Source organism: Pan troglodytes, chromosome 6 (assembly GCF_028858775.2).
Source record: "Pan troglodytes isolate AG18354 chromosome 6, NHGRI_mPanTro3-v2.0_pri, whole genome shotgun sequence".
NCBI lineage: Eukaryota > Metazoa > Chordata > Mammalia > Primates > Hominidae > Pan > Pan troglodytes.
This window is the reverse complement of record NC_072404.2, coordinates 93,715,395-93,738,794: the sequence shown is the minus strand read 5'-3', so window position 1 is coordinate 93,738,794 and position 23,400 is coordinate 93,715,395. Positions and strand designations below refer to the sequence as shown.

Here is a 23,400-nt window from a genome sequence, read left to right as displayed (position 1 = left end):
TCTACAAACGCATTGAATAATACAGAAGAAATAACTTATTGGATATTTTTCCACTTTCTTGTTCTATGAACTGGTTAAAATACCTTTTACACCACAGAAATTTGGATGCCAATCTGTTCTATTTGATCACAGTAATAGCTCCTTTGAATAAATTATAATTAGATACCTTCTTAGGTTAGTGAAGGGCTGGAATTATCTGCATCAGTGATTAAAGTCTTACTTTCACTTGTGTAAATTTGCTATAGCTGTAATTTTGAAGTAAAATGTTGAAAGTGAATTTAAGAAAAAGTTAATATTGCAGTATCCTGTTGCAAGTAAACTAGAATTTTTTTTCAAATTTACTGTACTTTGGAAGTTCCTTTGTATTTAAAGATAACAGTTTTTATACTTTGTTTTCATAATCAATACCTCCATTTTTTAAATATTCTATCTGATAAAGTTAGTTATTAGTCGGAATATTCCATTATACTTATCCAAATTATGTAATATTCTTTAGTACAGAAGTTCATTGGCTTAGTACACTCTATCATTCATTATTTTTCAATTTCTTAAATATATATTACAAAGTAACTTGGTTTTCTCCAGTTCATTATTAAAATTAATAGCTTGCAATGTAGAAGAAGGTTTCTTTGTTGTTTCTTTTTTATTCATATCTTCTTAGGCTAAAACTTTAGATAGAATTTTTTAAAAATGAATAATGACATAAATGTTTGAGAGTTATTCCAGTAAGTGATTCCAGTTACCTTTACATGTACCTATTACAAGGAAAAAAATCCAGTATTATGTTTATTGTAATCTAGAATCCATTTTCTAAACACAAGTTAGCTTCTATGATATGGGAAATCCATACACAACTTTTGTTTTGTTTTGATTTGGAGATGGAGTCTCGCTCTGTCACCCAGGCTGGAGTGCAGTGGCATGATCTTGGCTCACTACAAGCTCAGCCACCTGGGTTCAAGCAATTCTCCTGCCTCAGCCTCCCGAGTAGCTGGAACTACAGGCACCCACCACCATGCCTGGCTATTTTTTTTTTTTTTTTTTTGGATTTTTAGTAGAGACAGGGTTTCACAGTGTTAGCAAGGAGGGTCTCGATCTCCTGACCTCATGATCCGCCCGCCTTGGCCTCCCAAAGCACTGGGATTACAGGCGTGAGCCACTGTGCCAGGCCAATTCATACACAACTTTAAAAACTGATTGTGATTTGAATTTCAAACAGGATCTAAAATGGTAAAATTATCACTCATTCAATCTCTGATTTTTTTTCATGTAGGCACCCACAGAGACATACATAAAAAACTAGTATCTAAAATATATCATTTACATAAAAATAGCATATGAGGGCTGGCACAGTGGCTCACGCCTGTAACCCCAGTAGTTTGGGAGGCCGAAGTAGGTGGATTGCTTGAGATCAGGAGTTTCAGACCATCTTGGCCAACATGGTGAAACCCCATCTCTACTAAAATACAAAAATTAGTTGGTGGTGGCGGCAGGCACCTGTAATCCCAGCTACTAGGGAGGCTGAGGCAGCAGAATTGTTTGAACCCAGGAGGCAGAGTTTGCAGTGAAGCGAGGTCATGCCACTGCACTCTAGTCTGGGTGACAGAGCGAGACTCCATCTCAAAAAGAAAAGAAAAAATGGCATATGTATTTTGAAAGGAGAAGTGCCACTTTAAAAATTTTTACAACTTTCTGAATGAAGCCAGTCCTTCTTGAAATTGTCATAATCTTGATTGCCTCAACTACTACACAAACCTCACACCTGGGCTCTTACCCTCAACTACCCAATTCTTGTTCTTTTACATGCATACTTAAGTAAATGTTTAAAAATATCAAGTAAGTCCTCAAACTTTCTTATTCTTGATGAATTACTTCATCAAGGCAAAATTATCTGCCCCAAATTTAAGACTCTTCATAGAATGACCTCAAAATATCCAATCAACTGTATTTGCTACTGAGGTTCAAGACAAAACTATTGCGTGTTAGGAATGTTGTTCTTAGTCTCTTCTATCAAGATTTGGGCTTGGACAAAAAAGACTAGGCCATATTGGACATGATTGGCTTTACATACCATAGCATATAGAAGGATGAGCCCAAATGTAGCCCAAATAGAAGATCAAATAGTGGAATTCTATGTGGAGGTGTGACCAAAGGGATAGGAGAGAGGGTGATGGGCAGAAATCGAGTACTTTAGTAATTTGTTAAACATTTAGGTTTCTGTATGTTTTGATGTCTGAAGGCCAGAGATCTTGAGTTAGACTGTTTTGCAGAAGACATTAGTCCTCATTCTTGAAGTAATTTGGATGACTGGGGACAAAACAAGAGCAGTCCACCTGTTTTCCCATCTGTAAACCATGACCAACAAGGTCAATGTGTATTATTATATGGATGAGGTTGGAATTTCAAGTTAGAATACTTTTATGAAAATGGGCTTAAATTTTTTAGGCTAACACCATGACTGACCTGCTACAAATCAGAAAACAATTAAAAGCAAGGTCTTTATTTTTCTCCCCACCATGACCATTCCTCCAATCTCCACACCCAAATTAGAATCACCCTCTCTTTATTGAGTAGAGTTTAGCTTAATATAAAGTGTAAAGGGCAATATTTTAAAATATGGAAAACTCCAAGAACGAAAGAAAGGAAAATTATTCCATCCTATATGTAGGATCTGGTAGGCAATAACGATGGTTCCCAGAGATGTCCATGTTCTAATCTCAGAAGCTGTAAATATGTTGCCTTACATGGCAAAAGGAGTTTTGCTGGTTTGATTAAGGTAAAGTCCTTGGAGATGAAGAGATTATGCTGCATTATCCAGGTAAAGCCTGTCTAATCGCATGAGTTCCTTAAGCAGAGAACCTTTCCCAGCAGTGGTCAAAGGGAGATGACTGCATGAGAAACATTCAACTCCCTGTTGCTGACTCTGAAAGTTAAGGGTTTTTGTGCATGGACCAGAGAGAGGCCTTTGGAAACTGGAAATAGAAGTGAAACGGATTCTCCACTAGGGTTTCCAGTGAGGAACTCAGCCCTGCTGACTCCTTGATTTTAGTTAAAGTTGCAGACTTCTGACCTATAGAACTGTAATATAATAAATTTATGTTGCTTTCAGCCACTAACTTTTTAACTTTCTGTTAATTTTTCATCACATCAATAGAAACCTAATACCTATGCTAACTCCATTCACTTTTCTTGAATTTATTCATAATCTCCATCAGTGTCCTCACCCTTCCACTGCCTACCCAAGATGTGCTCATAAATTCCATTTCAGAAAACCATCACCTCCTCTGAATAGTACTCAGAGTTTTCCTGTAACCCATATCACACAAAAGAACTTCTGTGATAGTTCTACTGAATTGCTGTGCATGAGGATTTTGTTCATTTTAATTATGCTATCAAACTAGATTGTGAACATATCATAGGAATTATTCATGTTTATCCTTCTTTTGAGTTTTCCAGTACACCTGGGACAATGTACATTTTTATTGATCTAAAAGCATTTAAAGCAACAGCATTAATCATTCAAATCTCTTTTCTTGAATCCAGGAAAATAGCTCTTTATTTTCATTTACTGGGCCATCTTTATGATACTTTGTTATGATGTAAATAATTAAAATATATTGCAGAAAATAAGTCTCATTTATTTGGGAACATATGCTGAACTCTTTTTGAATGCACACAAAACCTGCCACGGAATTTCTCATATTGCCATGTAGTTCATAGAAATAAGATTTCCAAAGTCCAATATGCTAAACTCAATCTCACTCCAAAACATAACTTTCATTTACGTTTTTAATATTTGAATTAAAATAGCCCCAAATTAGATGCCAAACAAATCTAATTATATTTTTAGCCATTGTATGTGAGTCATACTGCCAGTGTTTTTGCCTTGCTTGTAACAAATTGTCCCTAATTGAAAAATACTGTAAGCAGTAACATATGAAGGAAAAAGCCACCAATACTTTGAAGTTTATTGTTTACAAAAATGACATGGGTTTACCATATTAATTTTGATGAACATAGAGCTTTAGTTTTGTTGTTTTTCTTTTTTTTCTTTTTTTTCCCCCAGCTTCAGTCTTGTCATTTCATTCTAGTTATGAAATAAGGGGGTGATTTAGGGGATATTTTTCAAAACCTGATCACTTCCTCAAATTGAAGCTTTGTTCTTATAAATAGATACAATTATGTTCATATGTTTTACAGATGAATTCAGTAATGTGCCTGTTAAACAGAGTCTCTCATGGGTAGTTTCCTCAATTCTTTGGAATTTTACTCTTGAATTTGGTCAATGGGGACAATTCAGTCTGAGGAACGTTTATCCTTGATGTCAATACTTTTTCCTTATAAACATATACTTCATCTTGTATATATGTGCTCACTTGTGTTAGATAAGCTTTGGAGATATTAACCATAGAGCTATAAATTAACTCCATGAATTACAAACTAACTTATAAAATTGTGAAAAAACTTAAGGCTTCCTCCGTTTCATTAAAACTTAGAATAAATAATTAAAAATATTGTCACGGCTGGGCGCGGTGGCTCACACCTGTAATCCCAGCACTTTGGGAGGCCGAGGCAGGCGGATCATGAGGTCAGGAGATCGAGACTATCCTGGCTAACACGGTGAAACCCTGTCTCTACTAAAAATACAAAAAATTAGCCAGGTGTGGTGGCGGGCGCCTGTAGTCCCAACTACTCAGGAGGCTGAGGCAGGAGAACGGCATGAACCTGGGAGGCGGAGCTTGCAGTGAGCCGAGATTGTGCCACTGTACTCCAGCCTGGGCGACAGAGCAAGATTCCATCTCAAAAAAAACAAAACAAAACAACAACAACAACAACAAAAATATATATATATATACACAGAGAGAGAGAGAGTCATGGATCTTAATTTTCCTATTGATCAGAAAAAAATAATAAATGTAGATCCACATAAAATCTTCCAATTTACATTTTGAGTTTTTAAATGAGTATAGTCTAAGTTATATAAAAAGTATTCTCATGTCTAAATTCACTGTATATATATATTCTTTTTTTAACATTATACTTTAAGTTCTGGGATACCTGTGCAGAACGTGCAGGTTTGTTACATGGGTATACATGTGCCATGGTGGTTTGCTGCACCCATCAGCCCATCATCTACCTTAGGTATTTCTCCTAATGCTGTCTGTCCCCTTGCCTCCAACACCCCGAAAGGCCCCAGTGTGTGATGTTCCCTCCCTGTGTCCAAGTGTTCTCCTTGTTCAGCTCCCACTTATGAGTGAGAACATGCGGTGTTTGGTTTTCTGTTCCTGTGTTAGTTTGCAGAGAATGATGGTTTCCAGCTTCGCCCATGTCCCTGCAAAGGACATTAACTCATTCTTTTTTATGACTGCATAGTATTCCATGGTGTATATGTGCCACATTTTCTTTATCCAGTCTATCATTGATGGGCATTTGGGTTGGTTCCAAGTCTTTGCTATTGTAAATAGTGCCACTGTATATATATTCTTTAGTTTATTTATAAACTGAAGAAATTTTAGATTTCTTTTGAATATTAATATAATTATATTGATCATAGAATGACATTATAGATAACTTCATTTACCCAGAAATATTGGAAAATTAGATTTTATCCATTATTGCCTTAGATAATCTGTTCTCACCACTGTGTGAGATTGAAATGACCATTACTGGAAAGTTTTTAAAGAGAGGAACCCTCTTCTGGCCAAGGTGAAAGGCTTTGAGATAGGTGATCAGATGAACCCGAGGGGACAAGTATAAATTGTATCCCTTAAGATAGCACCACATGTTACTGGCGACATGGCTATATTCAGGTAAATAGATTTTGATCAGCAGTAACTGAATGATTCACCACCAATAACATGGAGGTCCTCCAGAATAAATTAGACCATCTGTTGAGTCACAGCTGAAGTTCAATTGGTTTTCCACTTTGAACCAATGATGGACACCTCTCCCTGGGACACCTCCATATAAAAAATTATTTCTCTGATGATGGGTAGCAGAGATCAGTGAATAAAAATCTAAGCTTATTATCTATCAAACTGTAAAGATTCAAATTCCAGCAATGTCATTTAATATTGTACAACCTCAGGCAAGTTACTTAGCTTCAAACAGGGTCCCTTATTCCTTATTTACAAAATAAGAATATCACAAAAGACATTGACATAACCAAAGCAATTCTGAGCAAAAAGAACAAAGCTGGAGGCACCACACTACCTGACTTCAAAATTTACTACAAAGCTATAGTAACCCAAACAGCATAGTGCTGGCATAAAAACAGACACATAGACCAATGGAACAGAATAGAGAACCCAGAAATAAAACCATATATTTACAGCCAACTGATTATCAACATTAGCAAGCTTGTAAGTAATTGATTTCTGTGCTTATTTGAGAAATTATTCTATCCAATGTGTGTTGAAGAGCTATTATCAACAAAGGCACTAAGAGCATTAATTGGGGAAAGGACAGTGTCCTTAATAAGTCGTACTAGGAAAAATAGATATCCACAAGCAGAAAGATGAAACTAGACCCCTATCTCTGACCTTATGCCAAGATCAGCTTTAAATGAATTAAAGACTTAAATATAACATCTGAAACTATGAAACTATTAGAAGAAAACATAGGGGAAACGCTTCAGATTATTGATCTGCACGAGATTTTATGGAGAAAATCTCAAAAATACAAGCAACCAAAGCAGAAATACTCATGTAAGATTATATCAAACTGAAAAGCTTCTGCACAGCAAAGGAAACAATAAAGTTAAGCAACAGCCTAAAGAATAAATGAAAGTATTTCCAAACTATTCATCTGATAATGGATTATCACCCATAATATACAAAAATCTCAAACAACTCAAGAGCAACATACATACATACATACATACATACATACATAAAAATAAATCTGATTAAAAATATGCAAATAATCTGAATTGACATTTCTCAAAAGAAGACACACGAACATCATAAAAATATATGAACAAATGCTTAACATTGCTAATCATCAGGGAAATGCAAATCAAAACCAGAATGAGAAGTCATCTTAAACCTGTTAAAATGTATATTATTAAAAAGAGAAAGAGTAACAAATACTGGTGAAGATGTGAACACTTCTTATACACTGTTGATAGAATGTAAATTAGCACAACCATAAAAAACAGTGTGAAAGTTCCTCAACAAAACTAAAATAGAATTACCTTATGATCCAGCAATCCCACTGCTGGGCATATATCCAAAGGAAATCAGTATGTCAAAAAGATGTCTGCATCCCTGTTTATTACTGCACTATTCACAATAGCCTAGATATGGAATCAGCCCAAGTGTTCATCAGTGGATGAATGAATAAAAAACTGGTCTATTAATATACAGTGGAATATTATTCAGCCATAAAAAGAATGAAATACTATCATTCATGTAAGGACATGGATGGAACTGGAGGTCATTATGTTAAGTGAAATAAGTCAGGCACAGAAAGGTAAATACTACGTATTTTATCTCACCTATGGGAGCTAAAAAGTTGATCTCATAAAAGCAGAGGGTAGAATAGTGGTTCCTAGAGGCTGGGAAGTGTAGAGCAGATTAAGGATAGGAAGAGACAGGTTAGCAGGTACAAAACTGGAACTAAATATGAGAAATAATTTCTAGTGTTCAGTAGTTAACAACACTATAGTGACTACAGTTAACTTTTTTTGGTATATTTTCCAATAGCTAGAAGATAGAATTTTGAATATTCCCAACACTAAGATGATAAATGTTTGAGGTGATGAATATACTAATTAACCTGATTTGATTATGACACATGGTATCTTTGCATTAAAATATCATACAGTACCCCAAAAATAAGTACAATTATGATGTGTCAAATAAAAATAAGAATAAATTTTAATAAAAGAAAGAATACCTACCACATTGGATTGGCGTATAGATCAAATGAAATAATTCCCCAAAGCACTCTGTTCAACCCTGATACTGAAGAAGATTTTAGTGAATGGCAGCAGTCATCACATAGGGTTATTAGAAAGACAAATAAGGTGGCATACGTGAACAATGAATGGAGCTTGGTACTTTGCGCACTCAATGCCCTCAATAATATTACTTTTTCTGGCCAGGCACAGTGGCTCATGCCTGTAATCCCAGCACTTTTGGAGGCCAAGGTGGGTGGATCACATGAGGTCAGGAGTTCGAGATCAGCCTAGCCAACATGGTGAAACCTCATCTCTACTAAAAATACAAAAATCAGCTGGATGTGTTGGCGGGTGCCTGTAATCCCAGCTACTCAGGAGGCTGAGGCAGGAGAATAGCTTGAACCAAGGAGGCAGAGGTTGCAGTGAGCTGAGATGGCACCACTATACTCTAGCCTGGGTGACAGAGTGAGACTCGGTCTCAAAAAAATAAAAAATAAAATAAAATATTACTTATTCCCTGAAACAGTCTCTTTGAAGTACCAATTTATGCTTCAAACATACACGTCTCCTCCCTAGGACTGCAGATAACGAGTCATAGTGCACAGGGTTCTGTCACATGCAGAGGCTATGGCAGAGTGGCTGATCCAGTTACATACATCTCACAAGCACAGTTAAGCCTCTGATTCCCTATATACTGTCAATCATATACTTTAAAAACAATTACTTCCACCAAATATACCTATCATCAACCTTACAAAGTTACCAATCCACTAGGCCAATTATATTATTAGAAGCTTGCTTTTCCATTTTTACATCTAAGTCCAACTCTTCTCTCTTAAAAGAATACTTTTAGAAATACCTTAAATGGTTTACTGTTATATTTTTGTGATCAGAACAATTTTAGATCATTATTTTAGCTTAACTATAGATGCAGATCACTATAAAGATGATAATATAAGCACAACACCTATAAACCAGAGACAGTTTTAAACTAGATGGTCATTGTCCTTTTAAACATTTCATTGTACTTGCGTATGCACATACACACACACACATCAATTCATAAAATGTAAGTGTATGAAATATATATGTTTAATATATGTATCTTAATGGGTACAGTGTTCATATTCAATAATTGACTTAAATATATTTTTTGATGGACATACAAGTTTTCTACTTCCACTATTATCAGCAGTGCATCAGTGAACATCTTTGGGTATAAATATCTTTGCACACATATTTATTGCTATTATTTTAAAGAATTCTTTGAATGGAATTGTTGGGTAAAGGATACACATTCACATTTTTGATACATACTGTCTTTCACAAATCAATTACCAACTTTTGTTCTCACTGACATGCAGTGTCTTAAAGTTTGCATGAGTTTCATTCTCTATTTACATTGTTTTCTCCTCTGGGCTTCTGCCCATGAGATGCTGCCTGAAATCCATTCCTCTCCCGTGATCTCATGACCAGGCCTTGTTGACCATGCTTTTTCAATGACTCTTTTAGCTGGGCCCTTTCTTCAAACTTGAGGACTTCCTTGCTAATCTTCTTGTCACCTAAAGCCAAGCTCATCTCATGCCGTATTTTCAACAACTACTTGTTAAAAAATATAATACAAAATAGTAAATACTAATGTTAATGAATGTAACTTAAACTTTCTTGGAAAATGTTAGTACTGACTTTTATTTTCCAGACACTAGACAAAGTACTATGTATGCATTATATGAAAATTGAATGTTATTATTATTAACTTCCTCTGCAATAAAAATCTGAAGCTCAGAAAATCTTAGTTATTTTCCAAGGACAAATATATGTAGCACATTTGGGCTTATATCCTTGGTTGTATTATTGCAATTCTGTTCTTAACCACCATGATGTACTGTCTGCATTTGGAAATTCAGGAACAAATTTAGAGCTTTGCCAACGTTTCAAAGGCATGATTTTATAAATTACTTTTATTCATAAATTACTGTGTGATCAAAAATATAAATTTACTTTGGGGTAAGTCAGGCTGATCTCATATTATTTCAGAAAATATCTGTTATTTTAGTCCATAATAAAAAGTTACTGACCCTATTTGCTTTTTGTTAATAATGACTGCGGACATTTCCTAAGAGATGCCTAGTTGAAAATATGTCCATGTAACGTGGATGAAGTAGGAATTTGGGCAAGCTTGTAGGTGACTGATTTCTGTGCTTATTTCAAAAATGATTCTATTCAACATGTATTGAAGAGCTATTATGGAATACCAAACTACAGGAAAGTTGGTGGCCTTAAAGAAACCATCAGCTTGGTCCACTGGAGTTATCCGATGTGTGAGCTCACTCTAGTTTCTACAGGTTGACTGGGGACACTTATTTAGTCTGGGCTTGGCTGGGGCAACTTAGCAAGGGCTTCTCCATTCCATGTATTTTTCATCATTCTTTTGAAACCAGTGGGTTAGCCCAGGTATGTACATTTTATGGTCACGGCAAAAGGACAAGAGAGCGAATGGAAACATACAACATATCTTGAGGACTCAGCTTTTGGAGCTGGCATGTTGTCACTTTTACATCATCCTATTTGCAAAAGCAAGTCTCATGATGAAATTCATAGCCAGAGTGGGGAAATATGCTGCTCCCCTTTGAGGGAAGAATGGCAAACTCATATGGCAAAAAGCATGGAGATAAGACGGAAGTGAGAAGTAGTGCCAGTAATACAAGCTAGCACCAAAGCAACTGAGTTTTTACTTGAAAAGATATTCTGGTTCTAAACTTAAAAACTAACCTATATTTTTAATTATTTGGTCACGGGGTACTATGAAGTTTTTTGATTTCCTGAGACAGAGAGGGCATGCTGCAGATGTTTTAATTTCAGGTCAGGTGATTTCTACCTATGAAATGATTTTGCCTATGTCCTTTAAGAACCACTTGTGTGTTTCTCTGAATGCAGTTTTCAGCACTAAAACTCTCAATGAGTGACTCATTAAACTAGTCACCATTGTATCCACTCACTCAACCTCTTGCCATGGCCTCCAAATCTGAGGCTGCTGTGTCACATAAGCATGATAACTGTAGAATCCAGAATTCCTATTCAACTTGTGCCAAAACACTAAGCCTTTAAGTTTAAGAGCATTTGAAGATAATTGTAAGAAAAATAGCTTGGTTGCTCTGTAACCAGATGCTAAGTTGACTAATACTCACAGTGAGTTAACCGGAAATTAAAGGAGGGAGTCACAGCCCCAGAGTGTGAAAGAAGATAGCCGGAAATGTCCAAAGCAGTTAAGAGGGCGAACAGATTTTGTCTAAAAAGATAAGGCAGCTAAACAGAGGGTGAGAAGACATGAGCCAAATTTACACACACAAATAGTGGAAATAATCTCTGAGAATCCAATTTGGGAAGAAGTGAGGGAGATAGTAGTGCTCTGAGTGCCTAGTGATGAGAGAACAAAGAGGTTAACGATGCCTGAGAGACAGGATCTGTAATGTTTCCAAGGTGTCATGGAAGAGTCTGCTGGCAATAGGACAGAAGTGTGCTTTTTTGTTTATTAAACCAGTTTACTAAGAAGGTTCAAGTTTGCGTCAAAGTTCAAACTTTATAAATTATTTGTTTGCTTTGCTTTCCAGAATATTTAAAAAAACCATCCATGGGACAGTCTAACATAACAAAGGGAATTATTCATCAAGAAGAGGCCCTTTAGCAGGTAAGTGTGAGGAAACCCTTCATCTTTAAAAGGCATATGACTCTTTGCTTGGTGTTTGACTTTAAGTGGAACCGAAAAAGTTTTAAGGAGATTAACATCTTTATATTCTTAAAGCCAACGTCTTCAAAATAACAACCTAAAAGCAAAGTGAAAAATCCAATCAGGTGTTTATTGATTTTTTCAAATTCAAATATATATTATAATATTGTTTCTCAACTTCTATGAGATATAAGGCTTGTCTTGATATAAGTAATGAGATGGATATAATTATGTTCCATGATTTAATATTTTATTTTCTTATATCTTAATTATGAGTTGATGCTATAGTCTGAACAATTAAGACCTAAATGCTTTTCCAAATTTACATAAAAATTCAAAATTTTGTGTTAGAAAATTACTTTTTAAAAAACTCAAGTATTCTGCATCTGGGTGGAAACTAAAGATAATTGCCAATTCTAGATGTTATTATGATTACTGTTCCAATTTTATTGTCTTAAATTCCTCAACTGTCTACTTCCCCCATACTATATGACATAAATTAAAGTCTCTGAGCCATGTTATATGTTGTTCACTAGTAAACATCAACATGCTGGTACAGAAAGGCATATCTGATTCTGTAAAAAGTTTCTGAAGGAACAAGATAATAAAAAAACAATGTAAATCTATTTGCACAAACCTAATATTACTGGAAGGAGTTTCTGTCAATAACTACTGATGTGACCCAGTGCTTCTAACCTATGTGTATGTACATCCATGTATATATGTTAGATAGGGTAGATATACATATTACCTATCTATATACCTACCTATTTACCTCCTTCCTCTCCCTCCATCATCCATTCTCATGTTCTATATGGTTATATGTTCTATATGGTATATTAGATACTCAACTAATCTATTTCAAATAAATGAATTAGTAGTTTCATCCATAGCTGTTGTTAGCATGGAAAAACTTAGGGGAACTGAGAATCTTTTTTTCTGCCTTAGAACATGCTATATTAACTTGTGGTTTATGTAATTACCATTGTATGTCTCCTTATTTTTGTCCCTAAAGAAACTTTACATCTTACAACTTCATCCCTATGAATTTTATTTCCTTCCCTATAAAATGAGAATAAAAATATACATTATAAAGGTATATTTGAGGTCTAAACAAAATAATGTGTATTAAATGTAATGCCTTGAAAAGGTAAATATTTATAAATTGGCATGGCTTTGAGACAATAAGAAAAACTAGAATTGGCACATGCTTAAAGTGGGAATTCAACAGAGCAACCAAGATGTTTCTAACCTTTTCTTTTTAATTGCATTTGAGGCCTATCAAATCTAACTTTTACACAAAATTATAAATTATTCAGGATTTCCATAGATATTTTATATTTTATCTTATGAGGTGTCTGCTAAACTATATAAATCTGGAAGGAAACTTATGCTAAAATATAAGGTATTGGCCTATGTGTATACACATTGCTCATTCTCTAATGAGGCTCTGGAGCTATGAAACATGCGTGGTGCAGTGTGGAAACAAAGTTTATGGATTGTGACTCACATATATTATCACATTAAATCCCTATAAATGCTTAAACACAACTTCTTTTATCAGTTTATGCCTATACTCAAAACCAGCAATTGCTTCCTTTGCCTGCAGAATAAGTTACTAGTTCCTAAGATTGCTATTCCAAGTTCTCAAGAATCTGGTCCCATTCTACCTCTTTAAGGTTTTTTCCTACTTATGCCCATTAAAATTTTGCACTTCAATCAGGTTAACCTATTCATTCAATCCACAATTCCAAAAGCAGTCTACATCCTTACCTTTGTTTTTGCAGCTTCCTTTCCTATTTGGTATGACTTTCCATCTTGACAAAAGCTTATATGTCCTTTAAATAACAGGTCCAGCCTCTACCTAGCTGCATTTCTGAATCATCTCAGTTGATAATTATCTCACCATTATCTGAAAAAAAATTAGTAATATTTATATTACTAATTTTCATTCATATAAAAATATTAATTTACTAATTACTAATACAATTTGATGTTTTTTATATATATAATTATATATTTAATACCTGTCACCTCTTTCTAAAATGGCATACCTGTGAGTCTTTGTTTTGTTCACCATTTTATAAACAGTACCTAGATTTTCACCTGAAATATACTAGATGCTCAACTAATCTATCTTGAATAAATGAATTAACATTTACAAACAACTAGATTAGGAATATGTTGTCTTTTCTGGTCTGCAGAATTTGGGGGTTGAATATATTTCTTAAAAAGATTGTTTAATATAATCATCTGAAGACTAGATTCTTCTTTTGTACCAAGTCTGTCACTTCATGGCAACTCTCTTAAACAAGCTACATTTCAGTTTCTATTTATGAAATAGTGATAAACATTATCGCCTTTGTTCTTGTCACTTGAAGTTACAAAACTGATGGAAAAAAAAGGACGTTGAATTCCAAAAGTCACTTTCAACAGCTCATTATTAACTTTGGAATGACTAAAAATGATTCTTCTGCTTGGTTCCAAGGAAAGATAATAATGCACTTTGGTGTATTAGGGATAAGTCCATACAGAACACAGGATATTAAAATACATATTTATAAGAAAGATTCCAGACATCCCAAATTCATAAAATGTCTGGCTCTAAGTTGGTTTGAAGTTTTGCCTGGACTCCAGATATAGATTTGTGTATTTTATCTGTCCATCTCTGTATTTTTGATTTCCACTGGGATTCAGTTTTGGCAACATGAGTTTATTGTTTCCAGTGAAAACATCAATATACTAATTCCCAATGAGATGAATTAACATTGTGCTCTAGTGATATCTGCAGTTTTTGGGCTGGATATATATTTGATGGAAAATCTATACTGAAGATTCATGATTGATATAAAATCCAGTGACTTGTGCATATACAAATATATACAAGTTATATATAATTTTATCTTACACTTGTTATTATATAGCCTATATGTGTGTTTTTGCATATATATTTATGCTAGATATATATAGTGAATATGTATGTCTGTATATTGTATATGTGTATGTATGTATACACATATCTGTATACATACACACTTGCTATATAATAATCAAGGTGAGATAAATTATATATATTACTTATATAGAATTAACATGCATTTTATATGTTAATTATAATAATAATTGTTAGAAACTATTAGTCATTTAGGTAAGATGCTTATTTTTGTTCATCTTTTGCTTTAAATTTATCTTACTTTGGTCATTATATGGCCAGTATGTTTATATGTATATGCTATATTTGTACTGTATAAATACATTATACAGTACATTAAAACAATAACATAAAACTATAAAGCCAAACCAAAATTCTGACCTACTGATATAATTTTTAAGTGGTGCATAAAATAACTACCTTGCTTTTAAAATTATCTTTATCCTTGTAAACCTCATTACAAAGATAAATAACATGTTTTTAATTACAACTCATCAAAGATGACAATGATTTATATCCATAAGTGGTTGTGACATGCGGGTCACTTTCTATTGGATTGCATACAAAATAAAGGATTAAATTTCATTAAAAAAACTGAGTTCTTTTCAGAAGCTCACTGTTTTGTTAAGCAAGATTTACTAACATTATGGTGAATGAATCTGCAGACCATTTTTAAAGTTGTAAAGAAAAATAGAATTTTTGAAGCTTATAACCTATTTTTAGAAATACCATGGGTTATCTATAAGTGAGCTTAAATATTTTATGTTATAAATTTAATTTCTATAGCACCTATAACATTACATTGTGCTCACTTATGTACTCAAGTTACAACATCCTTGAAAGCATTACTTCTACTTTTGTGATGTTTCTATATTTAGTAATTAGCATAGAATATTTATAAAATTATTATGTATTTACTGAATGTGTCCATCAGAAGGTCCAATATTTTATAAAGCTAAGATTTCTTCAAGATTCTTTTAAATAAACAGAATTGTAGATTTGACTAAGGGAAATTTTTTGACACTCCAAAGAATTCAATGCAGTTTCTTTAGCTTACTTTTTGAGATTTTTTTCAGTTTCATTTCCATCTTTATCTTCAACCGGATCTGCCTCTACCTATATATATATAGGTCTACTCATTATTCCAAATGCAAGTCTTGCTTTCTCACCTATCTGCCTTTTTCATTCCACTATTCCTGTCTGAAATGTTTTCTCTCTGCAAGTCCTATCAAAATCTTAGGCTCTTGTTAAGCCTCAACTCACATCCAGTCTTCTTTCTCTGAAGTAACTGGAAGAGCTGTGTGGAGCTATACTAGATCACCATCTTTTCTGATCATCTGTGGCAAATCTGTCATTTGAATATCAAGAGAAATATTTGGCAAAACTATTGTTTGGCGATTTTTTTCTTAAGAAGGGGTATTTTAATTATGCACATACATTAGCTCTTTAAATATATTTAGGATTCTTAAAGACATAAACAAATTATGTAGATTATTTTTGAGGATCCACTGGCCTACTTTAATAATACTTCCTTTTAAGGCAATGGCATATAACCTGAATTAAATCAAGTAGCATTTGTTTGCCTCTTTCTTTAAGATGAAAAATTAAGTAATTAAACTACATTGTGGACATATATTCATAACTGGTAATTCCACATCTCACCTATACGTTTATTTTTTATTAGAAAATGTCTTTCTTCTACTCTAGCCCCAATTCCTAGAGGGGCCTTGCTGACCCTTACTTGAGGACATTAATTGAACTGTCTATGAATCAGATTCATAGACATATGTCATATATAAATGGTCAAGCCCCTGAACATGTTGCTTAAATTCTCTGCACCTCAATTTATTCAAAAATTAAGGTTTTTTTTTAAGATTAAAGGCATTTTAGTGTATGCAAATTCTTTAGAACATTGAATTGCTGGAACAAACCCTCAGATATCTGCCTATAGAATCAAGTGAGAGCACAAGAAAAAAAATCCTGCATAACCAAGTAGCTAGATTTGAATATCTTTTTTATATGGTTAGTGTTGGAATAGCAATTTACCGCTAGTATGCCTATCACTTTAAAACACCTCAGAAAATGACGTGGAGTTTTGTTGCACAGAAAGGCCTTTTCTCAGTTGTTGTTTATGGATGAACCAAGTGAATCTCTTGGGGAGACTTAAGTAATTCTGCCTTGGAGTGCTCACCTATTAAGGCAGAAAGAGTATGTGTTCCATGTTCTTCCTTGATTGAGTGTAAAGTATGGTTGTAGTATGCTTTAGTGTAGCACGGAATCACAGAGGATGAAGTGAGAATTAATTAGCTTAGAAACTTGATTATAGCAGATTGATAAAAAGGAGTAATTTACTATTTTAGTAAATGAATACTGATCATGTCATCATCATTTACAATTTTAATATTATATTACTGTACCACTTATTACAATTGTAATTATTTGTTTAATGCTTAAGTTTCTCCATTATACTGTCACCTTTATAATGGGATGATATATTTCTGCTTTAGTTGAAAATGTATTTCGTGGGCCTACTTCAGGTCTGTGGAACCTACTACTAGGTTCACAGTAAATATATGATGTTGTAAGTTTTCATTTCTGAAGCAAGTGTACTATGTTGGCTAACATAAAATTAAATCAGAGGGGGTAAAGTGAAGTAAAAAAATTAATGGAGAAGGAGGTCTTTGACATATAGACAGGTCAAGAGTCTTTTATAAAAATAATAATGTGTCTGTCTGTGACAGGTTCAATGAAAGCTTTTCAGAGGTAGTACAAACGCCTTTGTTTTTCCTTATTGACAAATGTGATATTTAAATCATTTAGTTAAAAAGTAGTGTCTCCACTTTTTTTAGTTTATGTTTTCATAACCATGTTATGATTACTCAAATGTAAATTATGATATAATTTAAATGTTATAATTTAACTTACTCAAGATAAAATATTTAAATATTAGTTAAACTCATGTTATTTATTGTAGATGAGTTATCTATTCACAATCTCTTAGAATAATTATCTTGTGATATTCATGCAGTTCTCAATATCAGATTGTGTCTAGATTTGGTTGTAAATGGAAATATGTTAAACGTAAAAATTCACTTAAGACTAACATCAGAGTGATTTTGAAGTTGTTGCAGCAAAAAAAAGTAAGAATATAAAAGTGTTAATATGATGAATAATAAATAACTAGAAGTCAGCATATTAAAAATGTGGTTACCAGTTTAAACAAGCAGATCAGTGGAAAAAATAATAATAATACAGTATGAGATACAGTCATATTTACTTTGAGAAAGAAGTCTTCGCAAAAGTGAAGAACTCATTTAGGGAATTAATTTTGGAGACAGAGAGATGAGGGTTTGAATCCTGCATTCAAACCTATGAGCTCTGTGACACTGAACAAGTAATACACTTTCAGCCTCTATTTCAAGTATAGAGTGGGCGTTATAAAATAAATGCAGAGAGAGAGCTCAAACAAAACACTTATACCTAGACTATTCTGAACCATAAAGGCACCAAAAGAACATCTTTTATTGGTTCCAAACTTTTAATATATATGATAGTTCTTTCCAAACATGAGTACTTGAGTAAACTGGGTAAGATAATGTTCTCTCTGGCACGTAGGCTTTTGTAACTATTTCTCCTTGTCACAACATCATTTATTTTCCTGTGGCGTAAACCCCACCCAAACACCTACAATTCTCCCTACAGGATTGAATTGACTTTATCTCCTATATTACTATTCCTAATGATTATTATTTAATTGTCATATTTTTTTATTCCCTTTGTAGTGCCATAACCACAAGGTAATGGTAAGGCAGGGTCCTATTGCTGGACAGCTGGGAATAGAGTTAATGCACCATGCAGCTTTGATCAAGAATTGTAGCTTTATTTGGTCAGATGCATTCTGTGTTTTTAACTGCTCTCATTCTTGAGGTTACAAGAATGCAAACAATTCTACAGTTCCACCTCTTTTTTTTTTTTTTCTCTTGTTCTTTTTTCTCTCACTCCTCAGTCTCTCTACGGCCTCAGGGCCTGCCTGACCTGCACAGTTTATTCTGAATTTACTAACTTCTTTTAGTTCCAAATGTTACTTTTGGTTACTTTTCCCCTTTTCTTATAAAATAAATTTTGCCTCTAATCTATAATTAATTGAAATAAAGTGACAGCATGGTAATGCAAGTAGAAAATTGTTTTTTGCTATTTGGAAGTACAATAAATGCTTAGGTTCCCATGTCACATAACAAAATACATTCTGGGTAATAAATATTTAGTTTATTGTGCAATATAACAATATACTTTTTGTGGCTGAAATAATTAAATGTAAAAATTCAAATGATTTTTTAAATTCTAAAAAAATAAACAAATACAGCTGTAATCCAAAAGGGTGATGGATTTCTAAGCTTGAATGATGAAATTGAATTAAGAAGTAAATACTTAATAACACAATTAAAAGTTTTATTTGAAAAAATCGTTTTATATATTTGTGTCTCTGTATTTTGTTTCTTTAAGGCCAATGTACAAGGTGTTTTCGGGGAATGTTTTAAGGGAATATGACTAAGGATTATGTCAGCATATGAAACTTATTGGTTTCAGAATCTAGTTACATTCTTAAAAAATCACTGAGGATCCTAAAAGGTTTTGTTTATGTTTATCAGTATTTACTGTACTGGAAATTAAAACAGATATTTTATAATATATATTTATTATGTCATTTAACAACTATAATAAATAAATCATATGTTAACCAATACATATTTTAATGAAGATATATTTTCAAAACAAAATGAATTAGTGAGCAAGTACCATTGTTTCATTATTTTTGAACATCTCCATAACATCTGGCTAAATAGATGGGTTCTCATACCTGCATCTGCTTTCAATCTGTGGTGATGGCACTCATCTGCAGCCTCTGGAAAACTGCACAGTACACTCACCAGAGAATGAAAGGGGAAGAAACAGCTTATATCCTAATATTATTTTAAAAGTAATGTTGACCTTGCAGAGCCCCTGAAAAGTTCTTAAGGAAGCTTAGAGTTCCCTAGATCACACTATGAGAAAGATTGGCCTAGACCAATCAGGACTATACAGGGAGCTGGAATTAATAACAATATCACAAAAACAGCACAGCTGCTATAGAAGAGGAGCAGAATAGTTGTGAAAGTTACAATCACAATTTGTCTAAACCATAAAGTTTATTGTACTGAAGCCATTCACAATAGGCCAATTCCACATAATTAAGTGGAAACATGTTTGTGTTATAAAATTGAAGGCAAAAAATACAAAATTAAAAATCTTAGGTCAATTAAATCTGTATAGATATTTTATAGATAGATATAGATCTAAAGAAAGCTGTTAAAACTTTTGTTTTTAAAGAACTGGGGTGAAAAATTGAAAGAACATGCACCAAAAATAATCAGCACTTGCCTTTAAGGCAAAGGCACCTGGGTATATATTTTCAAATGTCCGAGAGTGAAAAAGCAGTGACAATCTAGTCTCTATCTCCTGAACTGTCATGAAACTTTAGATCACTGAACTGTTTTCTCTCAGGATTTCTATTTCTCTCACTTAATGAATCAGTTCTTTGTTGGTTTGGAATTAGGTCCAGAATAGCTGTTCTCCAAATAATTCATTTCCTTTATCTTTGATGGATAGAATTTTCAATAAGGTGTGTCAGGAATTTGTCAGATGATGTGATTTTGCTGAAAGAGAATTTCAGCAGATGTCCGTAGACTAACTCTTCCCTTGCTACTTTAGCTTCTGAGGCAGGATGGTGATCTGGATCAGGGCATATCATCTATTTCCTGCTCTAGCTAGTTGTACAGTAATATACTCCCATACTGCTATTTACTTTGTAACTTCCCCATTTTTTCTTCATCCATTAGATCTGTAGCATATTTCCAAACTTGGATCAATGAATGAGCACTGCTTTTTGCAGACATAGAGCAGGGCTCTAGATAGAGTCTACTCAGTCCTACTCTGGAGTAGCCCATAGTCCTATATATTATGACAATTACTTTGTGTTTATTATTTGAATTACATTTTTTTCTTTATTCTGCCTTCCCATACTCTTACATACTTCCTTAACATTAGAAAATGGATGTTACCATAAAATTATCAGTAAAAATGCTGGAGTTCCATGTAATTATGTAAACACAAATAGTTAACAATAGTTATTCTACTATAAATATAGAAAGGGATTTCATATGTTCTGAACCATATCAAACTTAAAGTTGTAAAGTTTTACAAGAAGCCATAATTGAAGGATAAGATTACAAAGTACAATAATGATTTTACAGTGACATATTTGCCTTTGCTCACCGTCATTCATTGTTATTCAACTCTAGCAAAAAGTGTGCTGAATCGCTCTGATGTTTTTAGAATAAGTTTCCAAAAATGTCTTCCAATGTTGACGATGAAATTATAAAAACCCTGAATAATGATAATAAAATTAACAATCGTTGAACATTTATTGTATGGTTGAAATTGAGAATTATTACCTTTAATTATCTCAACACCACTGTGATGTTGTTACTGTTATTTTTGCTACTTTATAAATATGGTAACTGAATCTGGGAGAAATTAAGAATTTATTCAAGGTTATTTATTTATTTATTTATTTAGCATGGGGGTCTCAGTACATTGCCCAGCTTGGTCTCAAACTCCTGTTCTCAAGTTTACAACAGTTGTGAGCCACCACGACTGGCCAAGGTCATCCAATTATTTAGTCATGAAGGAAGACTGTTTATCTTAGAGAGATTGTCTTCAGACCTCTCTTTCTTAACCACTAAATATACCATACAAAACTATATGAGCAACATTAATATCTATACTTAGAGTAATTTTAAAAACCAAAGAAAAACAACTGAAAGCTATAATCTGTTTTAAGAATTCATAAAACTATCATAGAAATAGAATAAGAGAGAGCCTAGAGCCGAGTTCACCCTGCAGTTCTCTCTTCTAGGATCCTTTACACAGGAAGTAATGAAAATGAAGGACACCGTCTCCTCTGCAGAGTCCTTCAGTTAACTTCCCTGGCCTACCCATAAAGATGCTTCTCTGACCCTTTTGATTGTGTCATTAGTATTTATATGAATTAGCAGTAGACTTTTTAAAATTCCCCTAGTTCAATGTACTTTTCCAGAAGGCTTAAGTTCCTTGTCTATGTCATAAGATTCATTGTAATTAGGGTATCATTAGTAATTAAGAGTCTTCCCTTGACTCTTATTTTATATTACTCGTTCTCCCTAATGGTGTCCATCTATCCATTTTCTTTCAATAGAATATTGCTTCATATTTAGAAAATCTAACTCCCATGCTCAATAAGGATAGATGTATTTATTTGCATTATAAACATTGCTCCATAGCTGAGTAGTAGAATTTCCTCTACCTTTCAATAGCTTTCCGTTTTCCATTTTTATTTCAGTTTTCTTATTTTTCCTTTATTTATTTCTTTCCCTTGTTCAGGAATATTATAATAACTGGTTTCTATTTTGCATCATTTCTTCCATTCAATATAAGTCTTACAAATCTTAAAATTTATTGAAGTTTATTAGCTGTACTTCTTAGAAACATTCTCAGCACTTCATGAGAACATGTTCCTGGTTTGTCTCTCTCGTCTTTGGATCAGAATCTCCAGTGAAACTCAGCCATTGTTCCCTTCTGGAAGTTGTGAAAACTAGCTTATTTTTCCCAAAGTCAATGAAGTCTGTTAAAATCTTATCTCTCACAATAAAATTTATAGTAAGCATTTGAAGTTGTAAAACATTTTCAAGTATTCAACAGAAAAAAATGGAAAATCGAATATTAAACTAATTTTGAATTATTGATAACATAGTTTTTAAAATAACATTTTTACCTGTATATTTTAAATTTTAAGTTAAATTTTAATTCCTGAAAGTAGATTTGTAGAGTGTTGTTTAAATTTGTAGACTTTGCACTTGAACCTGGCATGGCAGAGGTTGCAGTGAGCCAAGATCATGCCACTGCACTCCAGCCTGGGTGACACAGCGAGACACTCTCAAAAAAAATAAAAAATAAATAAAAAATGTAGGTTTTAAAGAATTGCTGTTAGTAGGGATAGCTGGCCAAAATGTATGGTTTACTCTATTCCCCTTTGACACTGAGCTAATTTAAGAATACTCTGCACATTAGCAGCATCTTGTATAATAGATTGTATTCTACACTCATCTTGACATGCTGCAAGGCTTTGGGTAAGTAAAAAATGTGCTAATAGTTTTAAAACTATAATCTGCTTAAATGTAACACCTTCCAGATCTAGCAAAGCAAGGATTTTGTTTGTCTGTTTAGAAATTAGTTTAACTAACTGTCTCTCAGACCACATTGCAATCAAACTAGAATTCAGGATTAAGAAACTCACTCAAAACTGCTCAACTACACGGAAACTAAACACCTGCTGCTGAATGACTACTGGGTACATAACGAAATGAAGGCCGAAATAAATATGTTCTTTGAAACCAACGAGAACAAAGACAAAACATACCAGAATCTCTGGGACACATTTAAAGCAGTGTGTATGTAGAGGGAAATTTATAGCACTAAATGCCCACAAGAGAAAGCAGGAATGATCTAAAATTGACACCCTAACATCACAATTAAAAGAACTAGAGAAGCAAGAGCAAACACATTCAAAAGCTAGCAGAAGGCAGAAAATAACTAAGATCAGAGCAGAGCTGAAGGAGATAGAGACACAAAAAACCCTTCAAAAAATCAGTGAATCCAGGAGCTGGTTTTTTGAAAAGATCAACAAAATTGATAGACCACTAGAAGACTAATAAAGAAGAAAAGAGAGAAGAATCAAATAGACGCAATAAAAAATGATAAAGGGGA

At 33.5% G+C, this 23,400-nt stretch overlaps 1 protein-coding gene across 3 annotated transcripts in view; it reads left to right on the top strand.

Moving 5' to 3' along the window:
• Positions 1–23,400, top strand: part of SEMA3A (semaphorin 3A) — a 554,212-nt gene that overhangs the window by 129,840 nt on the left and 400,972 nt on the right. For all 3 annotated transcript variants that reach the window (XM_054687612.2, XM_009453467.5, XM_054687611.2), the window contains exon 2: positions 11,512–11,588. The gene's annotated coding sequence lies outside the window, so the exon portion shown is untranslated. The remainder of the gene's footprint in view (positions 1–11,511; positions 11,589–23,400) is intronic.